Source organism: Chlorocebus sabaeus, chromosome 7, assembly GCF_047675955.1.
Source record: "Chlorocebus sabaeus isolate Y175 chromosome 7, mChlSab1.0.hap1, whole genome shotgun sequence".
NCBI lineage: Eukaryota > Metazoa > Chordata > Mammalia > Primates > Cercopithecidae > Chlorocebus > Chlorocebus sabaeus.
Genome location: NC_132910.1, coordinates 48,048,113 through 48,068,838, shown reverse-complemented (window position 1 = coordinate 48,068,838; position 20,726 = coordinate 48,048,113).

Sequence of the window (20,726 nt, the reverse complement as noted above, 5' to 3'; positions counted from 1 at the left end):
GCATTTGAAGAATTTAATATAATTATTTCATTATTTTATTTTGGTCATCTTAAGTTCTTTCTTCTTTAACATTTTTGATAATAAATCTGATTATTTCTTCCTATGCTTGTATGCCACTGATGCTTTCCAAGATATTTATTTCCATAGTCCGTTTTTTCAGTTGAGATATGTACCTATTTTCATACTAATTTGTTTTCATACAGAAATTATAAAATACTTTTACCATCTCCCAGATATCATTTTTAATTTATATTTCATTTAAATTTTAAGACATTTTCCCATGAAGAACTTTTCTTAATTTTTATTTTGTAGAAGTTATTCATGTTTTTCTTTATTTCATACAGGGCTCAAGAAAGTCCTTACATGGCATTTTAGGACTATTAGATTTAATCCTAATCTAAATATAGATTGATATAGGTATTAATCTATATATTATTCTGGAACTAGTATTATCTTACATGTATTTAGCATATGCGGGATTTATTTTACTGTAAGATGTAAGAGGCCTAAATTACTTTTCCAAGTGACTAACAGTTTTTGAACACGATATTCTTTATAATCTCTCGCCCCATTACTGCTTTGACAACCATTATTATTTTAGTCTTTTTATTTACTTCCACTGATCTGTTTCTGCATTTGTTTTGTATTTTTCTATGCTTAAAATATGATAAAGTAAGTGTGTATATTACACTTATTTGACAAAAATTTCTCTGTAGACTTTTTAAAATTCTAAGTGAAATTTCTATTCTTGTTGACACATTGCCATTTCTTAGTAAACTTATTCTGAAATATTGTCTTTGTTATATAATACAGATTTTAAATAATTTTTGATATATATCTTTGCATATGTGTTTATGCAGTTATATATTTTTGCTTTATAATATTAAGAAGCAAATGATTTTGTGTATTTTATTAAACTCACATATTGTTCCTAATATTTTTCAGATGTGTGGTTAGTATAGTGGAAATAAAATTTCAAGATGGAAAAAGATTAATGTTTGCCTCTTAAAGAAAAGCTTTTTCATATTTTAAAAAGAGATGGCCATATATACTTAGTGTTCTGATCACCTCCTATTTATGTCATTGCTGAGGGAAGCATCCCCACCCTGAAGAGGATGAAATGGTAAACATACAACACTTGACATGGGACAAATGACATTAATAGCAGTTTGTTAGTCACATATACTCAACCTGAGAGAGAAGGAGACATTGCATACCTTACAGAGCCACAAAGCCATTGCATTCTGGAGCAAAGTGAACAAGCAGGGGCTATGGGATGCAGTCTTTGTAGTAATTAGAGGTTAGGGTGCTCCTCACCTAGCAGACATTATGAAACCCATTAGATAGAAGGTCGGCAGACTGCAGTTAGTTCAGCTGATAGGAAAACTAGTCAGGTGGAGAAACTTTCCCACTGGATAGGTGACATATCTGAGGAGAACAGAAGTCTGCTCATCATCACTGGCCATCAGAGAAATGCAAATCAAAACCACAATGAGATACCATCTCACACCAGTTAGAATGGCAATCATTAAAAAGTCAGGAAACACAGGTGCTGGAGAGGATGCGGAGAAATAGGAACACTTTTACACTGTTGGTGGGACTTTAAACTAGTTCAACCATTGTGGAAGACAGTGTGGTGATTCTTCAAGGATCTAGAACTAGAACTACATTTGATCCAGCCATCTCATTACTGGGTATATACCCAAAGGATTATAAATCATGCTGCTATAAAGACACATGCACACGTATGTTTATTGTGGCACTATTCACAATAGCAAAGACTTGGAACCAACCCAAATGTCTATCAATGATAGACTGGATTAAGAAATTGTGGCACATATACACCATGGAATACTATGCAGTCACAAAAAAGGATGAGTTCATGTCTTTTGTAGGGACATGGATGAAGCTGGAAACCATCATTCTCAGCAAACTATTGCAAGGACAAAAAACCAAGCACCGCATGTTTTCACTCATAGGTGGGAATTGAACAATGAGAACACTTGGACATAGGAAGGGGAATATCACACACCGGAGCCTGTGATGGGGTGAGGGGAGTGGGGAGGGATAGCATTAGGAGACATACCTAATGTAAATGATGAGTTAATGGGTGCAGCACACCAACATGGCACATGTATACATATGTAACAAGGCTGCATGTTGTGCACATGTACCCTAGAACTTAAAGTATAAATATATGTGTGTGTGTGTGTGTGTGTGTGTGTGCAGAGAGAGAGAGAGAAAGAGAGAGAGAGAGAGAGAGAGAGAGAGGTGGAGTAAGTATCTTAGTTACTGTTAGTAATGTCTAGAACTCCAAAGAGAGTAGAATGTCCTGGTGAAGACTTGTATTGTGGCCTTAGCATATATTACCTTTAATTATATTTGGGGTATCTGTGAGACAAGAGATTCCTGGAGTTTTTTACTCCAAAGAGGGCAAATTTAGACACAAATTGTTGCTGCCACGGGCCAAACAAAACAACCAGATCATTGGCAGTGGCCCAATGTTTGGGAAAAACAGGCAGATGGGATCAATTGTTGACCAGGGCATCCAGTATGATAGTGACTGTCTGATATTTGTCCAATTGTGTTGACCCTAGGGTTTCCTCCTTTATCAGGAACATTCACATTAAAAGATAGAAAACAACAACATTCCACTAAGTTCCGTCACATCTAATGTGGAACCTTTTATCTTTTTGTTTGTCAGAGCCAGTTGAGACTTGGGAGTTTTGCTTTAACCTAGGGTGCCTGGAGAAGGTCTAACTTCCCAGTCTATCGACCCTATCTGTAAAGTCTATGAACTTCCACTGCCATTCACTCAGTTAACCCCCTTGGCAATTTTCAGGTAGCCAATGGGTCTGTGAGAGGAGTAGCCTCTTCTAGCTCTGTGACCTAAGACAACAGACTAAGTAAGAATATGAGACGCCATCCATCCTGCAGGTATGTTATTCCAGTGGTCATAGATGTGATTTCATCTTGTGGTGAAAGATTCTGGTGATTATAGTCCAAATTTTTAACAATATTGGCTATTTACTGTAGAGTGTTTAAATGGATAGAACCATAGCATTGTGTAATTCACCTTGAGTAGCTATCTAATCTTTTTACATTTGAGAAAAGGCCAAATTGAACTATCAGATGGAGAAATGACATATTTTTATGGTTCCTTCCTTATATTTTAGATATGTTTGGATATACAAATACACAGTATTCTATACAGTAAAGTGCCCTATGGATTTGTAGCCTAGCAGCAATAGGCTATACCATATAGCCTAGGCATATAGTAGATTATACCATCTGGATTGGTGTAAGTGCATTTTATGATGTTCACACAATGACAAATTGCCTAAGGATGCATTTCTCAAAATACATATTTCCATTAAGTGACATACGACTATAAATTGTTTTGAAAGTTGGACAAAGGGAATATATGGATAGAAAAAAGAAACAATAGAAATACTGGCATGTAAAACTGTACCATGTAATTTCATTTTTTTTTTTTTTTATTTTTTATTTTAAATAGGTTTATTGTCTGCCTTGTCTCCACCATTTCATTTAGAAACAACTTCAGAGGAGAGCACAAGTCTACAACAGATTTCAGATCCTTGGGGGCCTAGCACAGAGCGCAGCATCATAAGACCGTAAGGGTGTACCAGAAATACTTTTCTGGCTCTCATGCTGTTTCACCATATTGGATTTTTTTTTTTTTTTAAATTTATTTATTATTATTAAACTTCAAGTTGTAGAGTACATGTGCACAACGTGCAGGTTTGCTACATATGTATACTTGTGCCATGTTGGTGTGCTGCACCCATCAACTCGTCATTTACATCAGGTATAACTCCCAATGCAATCCCTCCCCCCTCCCCCCTCCCCATGATAGGCCCCGGTGTGTGATGTTCCCCTTCCCGAGTCCAAGTGATCTCATTGTTCAGTTCCCGCCTATGAGTGAGAACATGCGGTGTTTGGTTTTCTGTTCTTGTGATAGTTTGCTGAGAATGATGGTTTCCAGCTGCATCCATGTCCCTACAAAGGACACAAACTCATCCTTTTTTATGGCTGCATAGTATTCCATGGTGTATATGTGCCACATTTTCTTAATCCAATCTGTCACTGATGGACATTTGGGTTGATTCCAAGTCTTTGCTTTTTTCAGTCACTTGAACTGCAGTAGTTTTAAACTCTGCTTGATTGCATGTCCCAGAGCATTGAAAAATCCTTAGGATATCTGAGGCCAGCTGTCGGATCTAAGCAGCAGCTATGAACAAATATGAGCAGATCTGAGATTTATCTCTTTTCTCCATCCAAAAAAAGTATAGATAATAACTTGAGTAAAAATAAAACTTCCCAATTTGCAAATTTACATTGAATATTTAATACCATATAAATCATTTTTTTCAGTCTCACTCTCTCCTTAAATTGCAGTTCTTAATTTAGCATTGGAACCAGGATAGTTCTTGAATCTTTGGTTAAGTACTAAGAGCCACATGACTCATGTCTTAGGAATGTATATGCTTTAAAACCTTTGTCCAACACTTAGGAAGTCATGATAAATATATACCCTAATTCAGTCTTAAACTGATGAGTTTAATCTGTTATGCCCTTCTAATTTGTACCTATGGTACAACTATAATTTCCAACTATAATTTGGAAATCTCTCAAATGTGATTCTAAAATAACCATAGGTTCTATTGTGGTTCAATCTCTGTTTGATGTCACAGTCAAAGAATTAAGTTTTCAACTCCAGAAACCTGTAGTTTTTATTTAAAAATGTGCTTCACATAGAATATCTTTCTTAAAGTCTTTAATTTATTCAGGAAAGTACCTTTTGGAAAGAACATCTTTGAGGTATGTAAAATTGATTCTAAGGGGAATAAGTTTTGAGTGTCAAACAATGACTGATTAATACATTTTTGGATGAGAGATTATTTCTACTTTAAGAATTATGTGAACCTCCAATTTAAGTAGAATAAGACATGGTGTCTTTTCATAATATTAGAGCTTTGTGAAAGGAAAAACAAAAACCAACAGTAACAGTACCTGATAAGTGGTATTATATTTACTTTTTCACAGTGTTTTACAGAAACTCAAAAAAGAAATCTTAAATGGGCTTGAGATTATATAATTTTTCTTAGAAGAAAAGATGCGTAAACTAAGATATAAAAGATGATGGAGAATGATTAGATGGAAGAAGGCAGGGTGCTCTTTTCAGGGAGACAGAGCAGCCTGGAGAGAAGCATAGCCATTTGTAACAGCATGATAGTTTTCAAGTTGTAAACACTATATCATGGCTAGAGTGGGGAATGCTTGCAATGCCCAAGTGGCAAGAGATGGGGTAAAACAATAAACAGGAATCATATCCTGAGAGGCTTCTTTTATTTAGCTAAGAAATTCATTTATTCATTTAATTTACCTTATTTTATTTTTTTAGGCAGAATCTTGCTCTGTTGCCCAGGCTGGAGTACATGGTACGATTTGGCTCACAGCAACCTCTGCCTCCCAGGTTCAAGGGGTTCTCCTGCCTCAGCCTACTGAGTAGCTGAGATTACAGGTACCCGCCACCACGTTCAGCTAATTTTTGTATTTTAAGTAGAGACACGGTTTCACCATGCCGGCCAGGCTGGTCTCAAACTCTTGACCTCAAGTGATCTGCCTACCTCAGCCTCCCGAAGTGCTGGGATTACAGGCGTGAGCCCCCATGCGCATCAGAGCTAAGAAATTTAAACATTACCTTTGACTGCATTAATCACTTTAAATTAAGAGAATGATATACTATTTGCATTTTAGAGCGAAATCAGTTGGTTAGCATTATGAGGCATGAAACCTGGTTGTTGGGAGGAGAACTGTTGAGCCCAAGAGAGAAAAGGCAAAGGAAGGAGGTAAAAGAAAAACAGATAAAGAAGATGAATTAGAAATGCCCACATCACCAATAAACACATGAAATAAACATATAAAAAAAAAAAAAAAAAAAAAAGAATGACTCTAAAGTTTCTGAGCAAATATAAATGGGATCTACCGAAGGAGCTGGGGAATCATGCTTTCAAGTTTGAGGGATCCTAAAATCATCCCAGAATATCTTTCCAGTAATGTTTTTAATCTAAATTATTGAAATATTTCACAATAAGAAGCTTCCCAGAACACAGAGATACCTTCATTGCATGATGTGAGACAACACACTTCTTCTCTAGCAGCATCTCAAAGTTCAATAGATTACAGTCTTCAGGACCACAGGCACACCAGGTCCCTTGTTAAGTCCTGGAGAAGCTGGTGGTTTCTGGACCTGAATATTTCTTATATAACATTTAGGTAACTCTGAGCAATCGACCCTCCTACCACCATGGGGCTAGGTGGTAAGACAAGGCTGTGACTCACATGCTGTAGCTCCTCTGGTTTTACCAAAATCAAATCGTTTTGCTCACATGGGTGAAGAGAAACTTGAATAACATTTTAAAATTTCCATAAAGGAAAAAAAACTGTTTGCTATGCAAATATAAAACAATTATTGAGATACATTTAAAGTTATAATAATGATGATTTTTACAAATGGAGGCAAATGGTTTCAGTAGTTTGGCTATGAATAATCAATTAGGGAACTATTACTTGCCAATAGATCTGAACTTCAGAAGTAAAGGGGCTGGGGCCAGGTTCTGTGCCTCACAACTGTAATCCCAGCACTTTGAGAGGCTGAGGCTGGAGGATTACTTGAGCCCAGGAGTACAATACCAGCCTGAGCAACATAGGAAAACCCCATCTTTACAAAAATAATTTAAGAAATTAGCCAGGCATGGTGGCACACACCTGTAGTTTCAGCTACTTGGGAGGCTGAAGTGGGGGAACTGCTTAATCCTGGGAGGTTAAGGCCTCAGTGAGCGGTGATAGTGCCACTGAACTTCAGTCTGGGTGACAGAGCAAGACACTTCTTGGGAAAAAAAGAGAGAGAGAGAAGAGGAAAGAAAAGAAAAGAAGGGAAGGGAAGGGAAGGGAAAAGAAGGGAAGGGAAGGGAGAAAAGAAAGACAAAGAAAGGAAGGAAAGGAAGGAAGGAAGGAAAGAAGGAAAGAAGGAAGAGAAAGAAAGAAAGAAAGAAAGAAAGAAAGAAGAAGAAAGAAAGAAAGAAAGAAAGAAAGAAAGAAAGAAAGAAAGAAAGAAAGAGAAAGAAAGAAAGAAAGAAAGAAAGAAAGAAAGAAAGAAAGAAAGAAAGAAAGAAAGAAAGAAAGAGAGAGAGAGAGAGAGGAAGGAAGGAAGGAAGGAAGGAAGGAAGGAAGGAAGGAAGGAAGGAAGGAAGGAAGGAAGGAAGGAAGGAAGGAAGGGAGGGAGGGAAGGAAAGAGAAAGGAAAGAAAGGAAAGGAAAGGAAAGGAAGGAAGGAAGGAAGGAAGGAAGGAAGGAAGGAAGGAAGGAAGGAAGGAAGGAAGGAAGGAAGGAAGAAAGAAAGAAAGAAAGAAAGAAAGAAAGAAAGAAAGAAAGAAAGAAAGAAAGAAAGAAAGAAAGAAAGAAAGAAAGAAAGGAGGGAGGGAGGGAGGGAGGGAGGGAGGACATTGGTTTTGCCTAGCTCTGGCAGAGGATGACTTATTGGTCATCAATGCCATTTTTGTTTCTCTCTGATGTACAGCCAGATCACATTTTGTAGCCTCCATTGCAGGTAAGTATGGTCATAAATCTGAGTGTTGACCAACTAAAGATAAAACGAAATGATACACAGCATTCTAGGCATCACCCATAGCAAGCTGTCACTCATGACCCTTAGTGTTTTCATATCATCACACAATGCAGAGGACCACACTGACCTAGAACATAGCGGAGATACCAGATGAAAGCAGCCTGGGTCCTGGGATGGTTACTCAGTCTCTCACAGATCATAGGCACACTCACTTTGAAATTTAAACGTGCAAAAAATAGTTGTCAATTGTGTAAACCACTGAGAATTTATGGTTTGTGTATTTTGGCAGCTAACATAAAATTATTACCTGAACCCAGAGAATGTAAATTACTTAGTGACCTGAGTGTTTCTGAAACATTAAGATCAATATCAAGGAACGGACAGCCCTACGCAAAACCTGTCTCTCCTCTCATAGGTTTCTATGATGTGTAATTGTTTGCCAAGATTGTAAAGGGTCTGAGATTTTTGCCTTACTTGCAAGCTGACAAGTTAGCCTGCCACAACTTTATAAAGGCTGGCAGAAGTGACAGGACCCCTGGCGAGAGGAAAGGACTTGTTTATTCATAGCACAGCAGGTAGTACTGCCTCCAGTTGCCTTGCGCCTACTTCCCATAGGGGTGATAGTAGATGTGGGCCCAGATGAATTCTGACCATGCACACAGTTTTTGTCAAAGCTGAGGAACTCTGAATCTAGGACTGTTCGATCTTCTAAAAGAGGACTGCCAGCAAACTGCCCAACTTTGCCCCAGAGCAGAAGTATTGTCTGTATAATCCTGTTCAGAAATAAATCTGTCTCTGCCCCAGAGAGTGACACTATTTCTCTCTTGGAAAGCTATTTGCTATATAAACATCCTTAAAAAGATAGTCTGGAACAAAATCTGATATGAGGTACACAGAAATGCTACGGAGGACTATCTCTCAATATGTGTTAGATTCCAGCTTGGATCACTAAATAGCAAATGATAGAAACATGCAATGTGGGAGCAATTGGTGGATTTTAGAAGTCACTGATTCTGTTCCTTCATTTTAGCGATGTGAAAAATGGATGTGAGAGAACAACTGGCTTGCTCAAGGCCACATAGAGAATCAGTGGGAATCCTGAGTCTATTCTTCATAGCTTGCTCCCAAAAGAATCATATCTAGGTGACACATGTATGTATATGATTGATGTTAATTCATGCAAGCACTTCGTTTATATTTTGTGTTTTAAAAGCAGTACTATGAAAGCGGTGAGTATGTGTTGGGAATTGGGAAATTTGTACTGTTACCGCCGTCCTAACAATAACAGTTTTATGGAACCATTTGAATTTGAACACCTCCAGGGACAATGAACCACCTTCTTCTCTTCTTTCAGAGTACCTTGTTCATATCTCTATTATGTTAAATTTACGTATATGTTAATCTCCCACATTTGATTATGAATTTCTTAAAGGCAAGAACTGTTTCTAAAAAAAAAACTTAACAAACTGAAAAGTATACATGCGAATATAAAAATGAGATTTGCGGCCGGGCGCGGTGGCTCAAGCCTGTAATCCCAGCACTTTGGGAGGCTGAGACGGGCGGATCACGTCAGGAGATCGAGACCATCCTGGTTAACACGGTGAAACCCCGTCTCTAATAAAAAATACAAAAAACTAGCCGGGCGAGGTGGCGGGCGCCTGTAGTCCCAGCTACTCGGGAGGCTGAGGCAGGAAAATGGCGTAAACCCGGGAGGCGGAGCTTACAGTGAGCTGAGATCGCGCCACTGCACTCCAGCCTGGGCGGCAGAGCGAGACTCCGCCTCAAAAAAAAAAAAAAAAGAGAGAGAGAGAGAGATTTGCTGGCCAGCTGTGTTGGCTCACTCATGTAATCACAGGGCTTTGGGAGGCTGAGGTGGGCAGATCATCTGAGGTCAGGAGGTCGAGACCAGCCTGACCAACATGGCGAAACCCCGTCTCTACTAAAGATACAAAAATTTAGCCCAGCGTGGTGGCAGGCGCCTGTAATCTCATCTACTCAGGAGGCTGAGGCAGGAGAATCACTTGAACCTGGGAGACGGAGGTTGCAGTGAGCTGAGATTGTGCCACATCCATCCTGGGTGACAGAGTGGGACTCTGTCTCAGGAAAAATAAAAATAAAAAAAATGAGATTTGCTACTATGTAGTTACTGAATTCTCACTCTTATATTCAGTGTTTTCTAATGTCTGGGCTATGATTTATGCCAGATTTCAGTTATCATGTTTAGCTTCCTCGCCAAAAAACTGAATATATTATTTCAATTTGTGTTCTGTTACCTTGAATTGTAGGCTCAAGCTCCCATAATAACTGGTTGCTAGAAAAATGTACCTTGTTTTTTCCATACTACATTAATGATACAATTGGTCTAATTAATCACAGCACTTCTATTATATTTCTGAAGTTGGTTCATACTCCTTGGAGGAAGCAGATTGCTAACTTACAAAAGAAAAGAAAAATTAAAAATGTATTTTTCTTAAATACTGTAAAACATTATTGGCATACGAAATAAGGCTGAATAGTGAAGGTACTATTAGATTATGCTGTTATGAGGGTCCTTAAACAGTGTGTTCCACCCTGACTTCTCATACATCTACACTCACCTAGAAATTTTGTCTGAACACAGTTGAAGGAGCAAAGAAAGACAAGAGTTTAAAGTTTGGAACATGGGTGCAATAAGTGGCAACCACTGCTTTCTCCAAATTATTCAGACTTCCACCTTTTACATCCAGTTTGCCCCTATGTTTGCTTGTTTTTAATTCCTTCCCCTAATCACATCAAGAACAATTCTATCAGTCAATCACATAAGTTAATTAAATGACTGTATATTAGTATGATATTTAAATTAAAATACATAAATATAAATGTATATTTTGTATAGAAAGTATATTCTCAAAAATATGAAAAGTAGCTGCCAAATTGGTAAGATAATGTCTGTTTCTCATTTTCTTTATTCACAAAATTATTCACTGAGAACTCAAATTACTTACATAATCAGAATAACAATAAATGTTATTTAAAAAAGTATAGACCACAAGGGGAGCACACTTCACCATCCTCCAAGAACATGTGAGTTAGTCCATTTTTGTGTTTCCATAAAGGAATGCCTGAAACTGGGCAATTTATAAAAGGAGGTAAAATTGGCTCATGATTCTGCAGGCTGTGCAAGTATGGCAGCCATATCTGCTCGGCTTCTGGGGAGGGCCTCAGGAATCTTACAATCACGGCAGAAAGTGAACTGGGAGCAAGCCCATTAGATGGTGACAGCAGAAGGAAGAGAGGATAAAAGGAAGTTTCTAGACTCTTTTAAACAACAGGATCTTGCATGAATTGAGAGAGAACTCACTTATCAACAAGAGAATGGTTCTAATTCATTCCTGAGGGATCCACCTCCATGATCCAATCACCTCCCACCACACCCTACCTCCAACGTTGGGTATCACATTTCAACATGAGATTTGGAGGGGACAAATATCCAAACCATCAACATATAATCTCTTGTTTCTTAGAAGCTATTAGGAATATAAAATAATATGACTCCTATAGTTAGCAGATTAATGTCTCTCACCCTCCCCAAATTTTCACACTCTATTTATCAGAAACAGTGTATATGTTAGTTTACAAGAGAAAAGAGGAGTAAGTTTGCAAGTGAAATCAAGGATGTTCATCAGTTGACCTTAATACTGGGAGGTGATCCTGTATTATCCAGGCAATACCAACGTTATCACAAGGGTCATTAAGAGAGAAAGAGGGAGGCAGGTGATAACCAGAGAGGTGGTAATGTGAAAAAGACTCAGCTTGAATTTGCTGGCTTTGAAGATGGAGAACGGGACCAGAGCCAAGGTTTGCAATCAGCTTTTAGAAGTTGGAAAAGGCAAGACAGCCAACTCCACCCTGGAGCCTGCAGATAGAACACAGACCTGCCTGCACCTTGATTTTAGCCTTGCGGGATATTGGTTCATATTCTGACCTACAGAACTGTAAAACAATAAATGTGTGTGGTTTTAAGCCCCTAAATTTGTCACCATTTTTCACAGCACCAATAGAAAACTAGTAACATCTTTACGTGGTTTGACTAGAAATTCAGTTCATGACAGTTTGAAGGCCTTTGCAAAGGAGACAGAACACATGAATTCATGTTGGTGCCTGGGAATATTGCACAAATTGACACGTTTTCACCCCTCCTTCTGTTTAGGTAATTCCTTTCCCACAAGAAGCTGAGTATATTTTATGAATCTTTGCCTTTGGATTTCATCATGTGATTTGCTTTAGCTAAGATGATGAAGCAGAAGTGAGAGGATGCAGAGTCAGACCAGGCCTCAAGAGACCTTGGAGTTTTCCTTTTGCACTCTGACATCACTATGAGAAAGGTGTGTCCCGTCTAATCTGCTGGTCCCTGGAAGAGGGTGAATGTCACATAGCAAAGGGGAAAATTGCCCGATCCAAGCTCAGCCCAGATCAGCTAAACACAACTGACCCTCAAACATGTGAGAATAAATAAGTGATTGTTGTTTTAAGATACTGAGTTTTGGTGTTCTTTGTTATGCTTCAATAGCAAATTCATACAGTTCCTATCTAAGGCTTTTTGTTCTGCTTCGTTTCACATTTTTTGTGGCATAAAGTGATGCATCATAGCAACTGCTCAGTTCCTCTCACCAACAATCTTTCCTCCAGACTGACAGTCTGCGAAGTTTTCTTACTTTCCTGCTTTAGAAAGGTCAGGCTTTTATTAAACAAAACTGCCCTCCAACATCCCCTGAGGATCTTAGACATACATATTTTTTGGAATTTTGGCATAAAGTTTGCTATTTTAGTCAGTATTTAAATTGACATTTACATTTTTGTACCTTAATCCTCTCTGCTGATATCCTGGATGCCTGCCTATGTTATATATATTCTTTCTGATAAAGTTTCTGAAATGAACTAGTGCCAGCTGAGGAGCAAATTCTTTTGCTATCACTGAGGTAAGCATTGGAAATTGAGGAACACTTTAAAGATTTGCAGTTTCTCTTTAGCAGTGGAAGAAGAAAAGCCCCTTACCACTAATTTCTGTTCAATTCAGAGGCCAATTCACTATAAGATATTTTTCAGGAAGACTGATAAGGCATAACTTTGTATGTATTTGTAACTATTCTTTCACTTTAGGGAAATGAAAAGAATGAAAAGTGAAAAAGTAGGTTGAGAAAACAGATTTTAATCGTTTTAAAAGTTGTAACATATTCTAAAATGGGGCTTCTTAAATTAGTAAACACTTTCCAAATTATACATAGCAGTAGGAGAAAATAGGATGCATATCATAAAAGAGATGTGGCAAGTTCAGATTAACTGTTAAGCTTTGAACTTCTGGGGTTTTCTTTCATTACACCCTAAACCCTATGTAGATAAGACCAGATCTTTGTTGATTAATGTTTTGTCCACAGTCATTACTGCAGGACTTGAAACATGTATCAATGACCAATAAATATATTTGGTGAATTAGAACCAATGAACATCTGAGTTGTATTTTAGTTACCATGGATTATTTATGGATAAAATAAGACTATTTCCTTTAAAATGGAGGTTCCACTGACTATACTTTGGCCAGGGTTTCCTGGCCAAGAACATGACTATACACATGGATGAACAGAAGACTATATGAGAGAAGGATATGGAATCAGATATGAACCCTGGGAAGTGTATATGTGCTACTCTCAACTTTTGCCCAAATCGTCCTTCTGAGGAGCCGTTTCAAGATAAAAGTCGGAGTGGCCAAGAGAGTTAGATATGTAGTTGCAAATGGGCAAGATTTCCTCAGGTGTTTGCTATTAATGAGTTCAATAATAATCTTACAGGATGTTTCAAAGTAGCCTGACTATTAATGTGAAGCTTATGAAGATATACTATTATTTTAAAAGCTAAACAAGATAATGGATAAACAAGATAATAGAGAAATAAGAACAGAGAAGTTGTTTGTTCTTTAACATTTTTCTTCTTGTTACATAATGAGGATCTCTATGTGTGTAGGATCCAAGGATAAAGTGAAAGCTTTTCTCATTGTCTGAAAGGAAAGATAGCATATTCTGAAAGGCAGAATAGTATGTTGGCATTGTACCGACTGACTATGTATTAGATCAGACAGCAAATTAGATATTGATAGAACTATTTTGAACAGTCAATAAGCTTTCTGATGATTGATATCTTTACACTGCCTGGTAATATCAGTGTGAGCATTTAGAAACTAGAGAAAGAAGCTGTAATATAATATTCTCTTTGTGGAATCCTTAAGTGTAATCTAAACTCAAAAGTCTCATTACTTAGATAGCAGGATTTACAGAGCTGACTTTCTCAGAAACAAGGGAAAGAAAATTAAAACATCATCCATTCATTTGTGTAGAAAGCTGTCCTTCCATTCACCCTTCAATCTGAATCAGAGGGCAAAGAAGTCAAGTGGTTTAAAGTTCTTCTGATATGTGGCAAAAAAAAAAAAAAAAAAAAAAAATAGGTTCACAGAAGCAGTCAGCAAAAGTGTACCCTAAAGAATAAAAGTTAACAAAATGTGGAGCAAATGGTTCATTTCATTAGGTGACTGTTTCTGATAGGACATTCAGATTAAAACACAGTGCTCAGGAAACCACAAAATATATCACTGTCTGCTTCTAAATAATAGTTTCTGAAATGTAATCAGGAAAGTAGAAGATAATGATAAAAGACACTGTGACTTATAATGGCCTCTGTTTTTCTTTCTCCAATCTCCTCTCATCCTCCATTTTATTGTTCATGAAGAATTTTTCTACAAGTTTAATCAATCACTCAATCAATTAAATGTGTGTTTATTCACCCATTTATTCAGTCAGCAAATACGTGTTGGCATGGTTATAGACATTGGAATACAGTAGATGTTGAAACAAATACAAATACCTTCCCAGAGCTTAACTTCTGGTGGGAGAAGATAGATGATTAGCAAATAAATACAGGAGATCTATTGATGACCAGTGCTAAGTAGATGTATAAAGTCAGTAAAGAAGTTAAGAAATGCCATGAGATGAGGTTTGCCATTAGGAATGACAGATGAAATATGATATATTTAATTATATTTGAATTTAAATTAAAAAGCCACACATAATTATTTTAGTAAAACTATATCCCAAGTATTGCTAGATGAACAAAAACAAACATGATTGGAGAAGAAGTCATAATGCATGTTGTGAGGAAATTATGTAATATTCTTATATATGCTTTGTAGAGTAAATATTGAACATACCAAGTAGAACCATAAGAGGATATAAAAGTCCAAATTAGAATTTTAGATGTGAAAATTAAAATGTCTGAGATAAAAAATATACCAGATGAGATGAATGGCAGATAAGACATTTCTGAAGAAAAGATCAGTGAACTTAAAGACACAACAATAGAAAATATCCCAAATAAAGCACACCAAGAAAAAATGAGTATAGCATTAGTGAGCTGTGGCAAAAGTTCAAGTGACCTAATATAACTGGAGTCCTCTAAGGAAAGCTGAGCAACTTTTAAAGAAGAAATGATGAGTGAATTTGCTGAAAACTATGAAGCTACAGACATAAGAATCTCAACAAACCCCAAGCATAACAATATACTATTAGACATTATAACTGAAGTGCATTAAAACCAGTGATAAGAAAAATATCCTAAAAGTATCCTGAACAAAATTACATATTACATTAGGAATGTCAGATGACAAATGACAAAGATGATCTATAGCAGATTTGTAATCAGAAATGATGTAAACCAAAAGGCATAAGGCATTTAAAATGTTAAGAGAAAATAAAAACAAGATAAAACAAAAAAATCTGATAACCTATGATTGTATATCCAGGGAAAATATTTTTCAAAATATGCAATAAAAATAAAGATAATTTTCAGACATACAAAAACTTAAAGAATTTACCAATAGCCAACAAGTACTACCAAATATTTGATGAAGTCCTTCAAGGAGAAGGAAAACGATATCAGATAAAAATGTGGTTCTACATAAACAAACGATTACTGGACCTAACTTATATGTGCATAAATATAAACACTCTTTTTTGTTCAAAATTTTTGAAAGGATAATTTATTGTTTCAAGTGAAACTAATACCATACTGTAGACAGCAATATCTACTTTATAATGTAGGTAGAAATAAACTGTATAGCAAAGATAGCATGTAGGGTAGGAAGGGATAAATGAAAGTATAATGTTGTGAGATTCTTATTTTATACTGGAATTGATACAATGTCACTGGAATTGTGACTGTAATAAACAGATAGCTTCCACAACAACCGAAAAAGAACCTCTTATTTCTAGTAGCCACGGGGCTGATATTGCTGAAAATCGAATTCGATTTTTCATCATGTGAGTTTCTTTATCACAATAATAGTTGAATTCAGTCTCACCTAGTTTCTCATATGAGCGTTAAGCCATGAATCAGGAAAGAATTAAATGCCAAAACTCTAAATGGGGATCTCCCATTGGATTCAGATGAAACTGACAATCTTGAATCTTCTTGTCATTCTTATACTCCCTTAGAAGTATAAGAAGCTAGCCCTCCAAAGGCTAAAAAGACCATCCTTCCTCATGCGGAAAGCTCTGTGATAACCATGCAAGACCTTGCTCACTTTCCTCAAGCCACTATAACCACCCCACTGCTATAAACCCGTACTAAGGGTCAAGTCTCAGTATGCTTCAGGAGGACATGTATTTCTGTCTTCCATACTTCAGGAGGAAATGGAAATCGCTTGTATGTTAAAAGGTTGCCAGACCATGCTTTTAGCTGAGTGCAAAAGTACTTGCAGTTTCGGCATTGTTGGAATTTACTGTTTGATATTGGAAGCAAATTGAATTTGAAACAAATGAGAAAGGTTGAAAAGCTTGATAAGTGGCTGCCTCATGAGCTGAGTGAAAATTTTTTAAAAATCGTCATTTTGAACTGTCATCTTCTCTTATTCTATTCAGCAACAATGAACCATTTCTTGATCAGATTGTGATGTGCAATGAAAGTGGTTTTATATGACAACTGGTGATGACCAGCTGAGTGGTTGGACCTAGGAGAAGCTCCAAAGTACTTCCGAAAGTCAAACCTGCACCAAAAAAGATCATGGTCACTCTTTGGTGGTCTGCTGCCGGTCTGATCCACTACAGTTTTCTGAATCCTGGTGAAACCGTTACATCTGAGAAGTATGCTCAGCAAATGGATGCGATGCACTGAAAACTGCAACTCCCTCAGCCAGCATTGGTCAACAGAAAGGGCCCAATTCTCCCCCAAGAAAATGCCCACTGCACATTGCACAACCAACGCTTTAAAAGTTGAACAAATTGGGCTACAAAGTATTGCCTCATCTACCATATTCATCTGACCTCTTGCCAACTGACTACAACTTCTTCAAGCATCTTGACAACTTTTTGCAGGGAAAATGCTTCCACAATCAGCAGGATGCAGAAAATACTTTCCAAGTGTTCATCAAATTCTGAAGCACAAACTTTGATGCTACAGGAGTAAACTAACATTTCTCATTGGCAAAAATGTGTTGATTGTAATGGTTCTTATTTTGATTAATAAAGATGTGTTTGAGCCTAGTTATAATGATTTAAAATTCACAGTTCAAGACCGCAATTACTTTTGCACCAACCTAAGTAATAAATATTTGCAGAAATCTAGGAAGCCTGAGTGGTAATGGATTTTAAAGTTGTTAGACCAAGTAAGGCAGAATATAAACTAGATTGGGCTAAATTCATTGATATGGATGTACTTATTAGAGACTCCAGATTTAATGTATTGGCTTGGGCAGTTAGATGTGTTTTTAAACACTTACTTGGATATTTGAGTGACTGTGAACTCACTGGAGCATCCATTTAGTGAGACTGAGATGTCAGAGCTTTTCCGACATTATATGAGAAGAGAATCTTAAGGCTTGGGGAGATAGAAATGTTGGGCTGAATTTATCATGTATGATCCACATGTGAGATGGGCATCTCACAACTATGTTCCATAAGAAGATCTGGAAAACACTCTTTTCACTAAGGTATTGATAAATACATCAGTGACAGAAGCAGCTCTAAAAGGCTCTGTGATTGACTCCATTGCAAGCCATGAATGGCTGTAGGAAATGCCACCATTGAGACAGGCTACTTGATTTCAAAAAAAGATGACAGAAGAGCAGAGGCAAAACAGCCACACTTAGTCATCAACATCAAGGTAGACACATCATCCAAAAATGGAAACAGGGACATGACAGTAATTAGAATGCTTTGACCTGCAGAGAATTTTAATGATAGCTAATTGATCACAGTGTCCCTAGGAGTGAGATAGACAGCTTGGTAGCATATTGCTTGATTTGCATAACAGGAAAAACTTTAAGTCTGGTAGCAAGAAAACTGACTTGGGTTGCTAAAGTGAAAAACGTAGCTTCTCGTAGCTTCTCACCCAGTTTCAAAATCTAAGTCTATTCATAGATCCAGAGCCTCTTGACTGCAGGCAAGTCCTAGTCTCCTTGAAGAACACTGCACTATTGCTGCAAGTACATATTAAAATCTTTCCGTAGGCCTTCCCAAAGGGACCTGCAGCCATTTACTAAAGTGACTGTGCACTGGGGAAAGGAGATACCCAGACCTTTCAGGGATGACTAGACACTGGCTCTGAATTGAAGCTTAATCCTGGTGACTTGCAATGCTACTGTGGTCCACCTGTCAAAAAGGGGTCTACAGTCACCAAATGGAGTCTTATGTGTGAATCATAGTTATCCCAGTAGGTCTGCATACAAATCCTTTTGTTATTTTCCCAGATCCTGAATATATAACTAGAATAAACTAACTTGACAACTGTTAGAATACCCACACTGGCTATTTGACTTATGTGGTGAGCCATGAAGTGGGAAGGGTTACATAGAAGCCCTTTGAACTTCTTCTCCCTGCCAATATAGAATTTGAAATTAGAAGCAATTCCACATACCTAGGAGAATGCAGAAATTAGAGCCAACATGAAGACTTAAAAGAGGCAGGGATGGCAATGCCTATCACATCCCCACTTAATTCACCAGTTTGAACCATGCAGAAATCAGATGAATGATTGAACTATCAAAACTTGAATCAGATGTTTACTGCTTTGTACTAAGTGAGAGTTGTTACATGGACAAAACCATAATCCTTTATGGGCAGTTCATAATAATTTGGATGGATCATCATCGATTTGAAGTAAAAAAAATTTGAAGATTGATGAAAAGAAAGTGTGACAAAGAAGTATGTAGATAGATCTCTCAGAATAGACAGAGACTATAAAAATTTTGTGTTCTATGTGAGTGCCCACCACAAAGGGCATTCATCACAGAGTAAACTCTTAATAGTCAGAGTTGACAAACAACAACAAGAATGAGTAAATAAATAAGTTGATAGACAAAATGACAAGTGTGTGGATGTCAGTCAGCTTGTTTGCCTCACTATATTAGCTCTTACTCAATGGGGTCATGAGCAAAGTGGTCACCATTGTATGCACAGAAGCTATTCATAGGCTAAACATCCAGGACTTTCTTAGACAAACTCTGACCTGGCTATCACTACTGCCAAGTGACTAATCTGCCCACACTGGGCTAAACCTTAAATCTCCTATACAACACCATTTCATGGGGTAATCAGAAGATAAGCCTACCATCTGGTGGCAGATTGATTACATTTTAATTCATCCATGATGAACAAAGCATACAAAGATTTTACCTCAGTGGAGTAGACATATATTCTAGATGTGGATTTTCCTTCACTTCTCATAATGCTTCTACAAGCACCATTATCTGTAGAGTTATAGAATGTCTTATATACTATTATGATGTTTCATGCAGCATTGTGGCAAATCAAGAAAGTCATTCCTTGCAAAGAAAGTGAAGTGATGAGCTCCTATCTATAGAATCAACTATCTTCTCATACATCCCATCATCCATGAGTAGCTATCCATATTGAATGGTACAATGGTTTAGTAAAGACACAGTTATGGCTCCACTTAAGAAACAACACCTTGAAAGGATGGAGTTATCTTTTATAGAATATCTTTTATGCTTTGAATCAGAGGTTGTTTAATGGTGCTACTTTTCCCACAGGCAGAATACATGAGTCCAGGAATTAAGTGATAGAAGTGGGAATGGTGACTCTCACAAGTACAACTAATTATACTTCCAGGGTTTTCTTACCCTGGCAGCTGTACATTCTATTGCCTTGAAGATTTTAGTCCCCAAAAGGAAAATGCTTTCAACAGAGAAACAACAAAGGTTTCGCTGAATCAGAAGCTAAGATTTCCATCAGACCATTTTGGGCTTCTTATGTATTGAACCAGAAAGGCAAAAAGAGAGATAGGCCAGTTGCAGTAGCTCATGCCTGTAATCCCAGTACTTTGAGAGGCCAAGGTTGGAGGTTTGTTGAAGCCAGGAGTTTTAGACCAGCTATGGGCAACAGAGCAAGAGCTGTCTCTACAAACAATTTAAAAAATTAGCTGGGCAAGGTAGTATATGCCTGTAATCCCAGCTACTTGGGAGGTCGAGGTGGGAGGATTGCTTGAGCCCAGGAGTTTGAGGTTTCAGTAAGCTAGGATCCCACTACTGCACTCTTGTGTGAGTGACAGAATAAGACTTCCATCTCTTTAAAAACGAAAAAGGGAAATAATCTACTAGATGAAATGATTGATCCTAATTACCAAGGGGAAATTGTAGTTGCTGCTTGCACAACAGAACCAAGTCTGGAACCAATAAGATTATCTAGGGTGCCTCTTAGCACTGTCACATCTAACAGTAAAGGTAAATGAAAAACTAAAGCAACCTAAGTAAGAGCGTGGTGACTGAAGATTCACAACATTTGGAAATAAATATTTGGGTTGCTCCACCAGGTAAAAGAAACGAGGGAAGTATATGTTCTGGCTGAAGTCAAAGAAAATACTGAATGGATAGTTAAAGAAGAAAGCCCTGGATATCAACTATAACCTTGTGGACAATGTAGTTGCAACGGGGAATGTATTTGCTTTGCATATTTTCTCTATGCTGGTTATTTTCTCTCTCCTTCCCACTTCTTTTTTCAAAATTTATTTTCTGCATGAATTATTACGAAATTTACAAT